We start from the raw sequence: 3,981 nt of genomic DNA, 5'->3' as shown, positions 1-3,981 counted from the left end.
ATCGCACGCCCATTAGAAGAGCTAAAACAAAATCTCCAACAAGAGACTGACGAGAACAAGTGCTGTTGAGGGCGTGGAGCAACTGGAACTCTCACAGGCTGCTGTGGCATGCGAAATGGTACCAGTACCCTGGACACCAGTGTGGCCGCTTCTTAGAAAGTGAGTCACACGCCTGACAAATGATCAAGCGATCCCACTGCTGGGCATTTGTCCAAGAGAAATTCAAACTTATGTTCGCAAAAACCTGTACACAAATGCCTATGGTGCCTTTATTCATAACTGCCAAGACTGGAAACAACCCAAACATCACCTAGTGGGTGAAGGATAAGCAAATTGCGGTCCATCCACACACGGAATACCGTTCATTGTTAAAAAGGAACGAACCACTGAAACACGTAATCACCTGGGTGACTCTCAAAGCATTATGCTGAATGAGAGAAGCCGGACCTGGGACCTCCCTGGTGGCGCAGTGGTTAAGAATCCGCCTGCCGCAAGAAGGAGGGGATATGGGGACATATGTCTATGTACAGCTGATTCACTTTGTTATACAGCAGCAACTAACACACCAGTGTAAGGCAATTACACTCCAATAAATATGTTAAAAAAAAAAAAGAATCTGCCTGCCAGTGCAGGGGACACGGGTTCGAGCCCTGGTCCGAGAAGATCCCACATGCCACGGAGCAACCAAGCCCGTGCGCCGCAACTACTGAGCCTTCGCTCTAAAGCCTGTGAGCCACAACTGCTGAGCCCATGAGCCACAACTACTGAAGCCTGCGTGCCTAGAGCCCGTGCTCTGCAACAAAGAGAAGCCACTGCGATGAGAAGCCCGTGCACCACAACGAAGAGTAGCCCCCGCTTGCTGCAACTAGAGAAAGCCCGTGCGCAGCAACAAAGACCCAACGCGGCCATAAATAAATAAATAAATAAATGAAAAAAAAAAAACGCTTTAAAAAAAGAAAAGCCGGACCCAAAAGATAACATACTGTAGGCTTCCATTTACATGACATTCTCAAGAAGACAAAGCTATGGTGATGGGGAAGAGATCCGTGACTCTGAGTAGGAGGAAGAGGTGAGTATAAAGGGTGAGCACGGGGGAGATTTTTAGGGTCTTGGGGGATTCTGTGTCCCAACTGATGTGGCTACAGGAGTCTGTACCTGTGCTAACATTCACAGAACTGTACATCTTTCAAAAAGTCAATTTTCTGTATAACTCAAAAATAAAAATATATAAATAACTTAAAAACACAACCATCACAGTAAAATTGATTCAGTTAAGAATTCTCCATGAGTGCTAAGTTGAGAGGGATTTTAACGAGGAAAAGGATACTTATCGAATCCAAAGTGCATCCTCATTAAGTATTTAATCATTACAAAGGGAAAAAGAGTAACTTCACGGTAGGGAAAGCTGGTGGACACCACCTCCACCAGTTGGTCGAGGATAACGCCACCACTCATGGGTAAGCTGACGTCAGGCACCTGCCTGTCTGACATGCATTGCTCCTGTGGAATTCCTGCCGGAAAAATAAAGTGTGAATCTATTCATGCAGAAACATGAGAAAACCCCCCAGCAGAGGGACATCCTGCAAAACAGCTTGTCTCCTCTCTTTAAAAACGTCTGTGTCATGAAAGACACAAATGGCCGAGGATCTGTTTCAGGTTAAGGAAACTAAGAGCCTTGACCACCAAAACCAACGTGTGATCCTGGATTGGGAAAAACACAGCTACGAAAGATATCCCTGGGACAAGTGACACAAGTAGAAGCTGGACTGCAGATTGAGGGATTGTATCAACTGGAAACGTACACTGAAGTATTAAGGGGTCGAGGCAATGATTTATGCAACCTTTTCTCAAATGTTTCAGAGACAATAATATAAGCGGACACAGAGAGAGACAGAGAACAGTACAGCAGACAGGGCAGGTATGAAGAGTTAGTGATGTGGACGCAGGGCATAAGGCAGCGTTCTTGGTCCCCTTCTTGCAACTCTTCTGTAAGTTTGAAATTGTTTCAGAAAAGAAGTTGACATGTGTGGACTCAACTCCTGCTTCCAACCGCAGAGAAGTGGCGGGAAGGCCAGCCCGTGTCCAGAAATGACTGTGAAACTGGACGAAGTCCGGCAGCAGCTGCTCCAGTCAGTGGACACTGGACCCTCAGGGCCGTGAGCTCTCAAGCGCCCACCCTCCTGGCTCCCCGGGGACAGTCTGACCACAGCCCTGAAGCAGGGCTCCAAGCAGAGCACGGTGGTCCCCGCAAGCTCGGAGGCCGAAGCTGGGGTTTTCAGTAGTTCAAAACTGGAAGTGGAATACTACACAGCAGTGAAAAAAACCAAACACCTCCCAAATGCAGCAGCAAGGGCGCATGTCACAAACATGATGGCAGGTGAGAGAAGCCAGAAAAAAGAACACAAAGTGCACACTCCATTCACGCAAAGCGACGCATAGCGGGAGGGGCCAAGGCAGCGGTTGGCTTTGAGGGCATGAGGCAGCGCTCTATTTCTTGATCTGGTGGTCAAGCACGTTTGTAATTTGTGCACGTTTCTCTAAGTCGTTCAAGGGCAGGCTGGAGCCCTGTCTCCTTTGGTGCCCGGTCCTTTCCCCGCCCAAAGCCTCCTGCATCAGTTCATCCCAAGAGCCCCTGAGGCCACCGGCTCCTGAGGCAGGTTATTCCCAACTGCCCAGCTGAGGGGAGCTCTGTTCAAAGAGCAGAAAAGCCAGGCTGCAGAGTTGCTAAGGCTCTTCCTGTTCCCCAGGGAAATTTCTGAACCTGGGGGTGGGGAGGCTGGCTTAGCACTGAGGCCTCTCCCTCCCCCACTCCAGGGGCCCAGGGGAACCGAGCAAGGTGCAGGAGAAGCTAGGTGATGCAGCAGATGCCCACCTGCTCCCTTCTTTCTCCTGGGCCCAGAGAAGGCTGGCCGTGGAGGGGGTTGGTGAGCCTGCAGCCCTCCCCTGGTTCTCCCCCGTGTGCCCAGCCCCACTGCAGGGCTGCCCCTTCTTGGCGCGAGAGGCTGGTCCCTCCCCATCTCTGGTTGGCCTCCCAGCCTGCAATGGGCCAAATGGGGGGCCTGGCCACTCCCTCTTCCTGGCGCCAGGCTGGAGCCCCTGACCCTGCAGGGCCCAGCCCGCCAGACCCCCTCTCTGCTCGCCGGAAGCAGGGGGAGCTGGGCTAGCGCAGGCAGGGCCGCCGCTGCCCTCTAAGCGTGGGTGCCCGCCCCCCGCCCCGGGTGCCTGGGGAGTGAGGGCCTGTGGGGAGGAGCCTGCGAGCCGCAGCTCCTTCACCATGGTGACGGCTCCCTGCTGCGTGGCAGGTACCGGTGGCCCGACGGCTCCAGTGGCCCCAGCATGGGTGGGCATGGGTGGGGGCAGGGCAGGCCAGCTGCCGTCCTCTCTGAGGGGCTGTGTCCCCCTCTCTAGGCTTCCCTGGCTGGTCAGGTCAGCCTCAGCCTCGCAAACCCTCCCAGACACACTGGGTTTGGCAGGAGGTGTGTTTGGGGGCCTGGACTGTCCAGTCAGTGGCCCCGGCTTACTTTCACATGGCCCAGAACCCGAGCACAGGGCTGGCAGGCTGGTGGGGCCTTGGCTGGCCTTGGGGGCTTGCTGGTGTGCACGTGGCCCGGCCCCGCTCCCTTCTCTGATTAGGGGCCGTGACCTTGCTCTTCTGAGGGGATCTGGTAGCCAAGAGCACCTCTTCACCATGGAGACCACTTAGCTTGCGGCCTCAAGGGCATCTCAGTCCCCTGGGTGCCCAGCCTGGAGAGCCGGGGGCAGGGGAATGTGTCCCTGGGCCGTCCAGGGGCCTGCTGCCCAGGTAGGCTGGGAGACAGGTGCGACTGACCCCACATGTAAGGATGCACACCAATGCCCCAGGGACAGAGGGCAGCCTGTGGCCCGAGGCCAGGGGTCGATGTCATTCTGAGACACCCGCAGCCCTCCCTCCCCCCCGCCCCCCCCAGGCCGCTGTCTGGGCCCCTGTGACCATCACCCGGC

The sequence above is a fragment of the Tursiops truncatus genome, chromosome 15 (genome assembly GCF_011762595.2).
Source record: "Tursiops truncatus isolate mTurTru1 chromosome 15, mTurTru1.mat.Y, whole genome shotgun sequence".
Classification (NCBI taxonomy): domain Eukaryota; kingdom Metazoa; phylum Chordata; class Mammalia; order Artiodactyla; family Delphinidae; genus Tursiops; species Tursiops truncatus.
Note: the sequence above shows the minus strand (reverse complement) of the source record.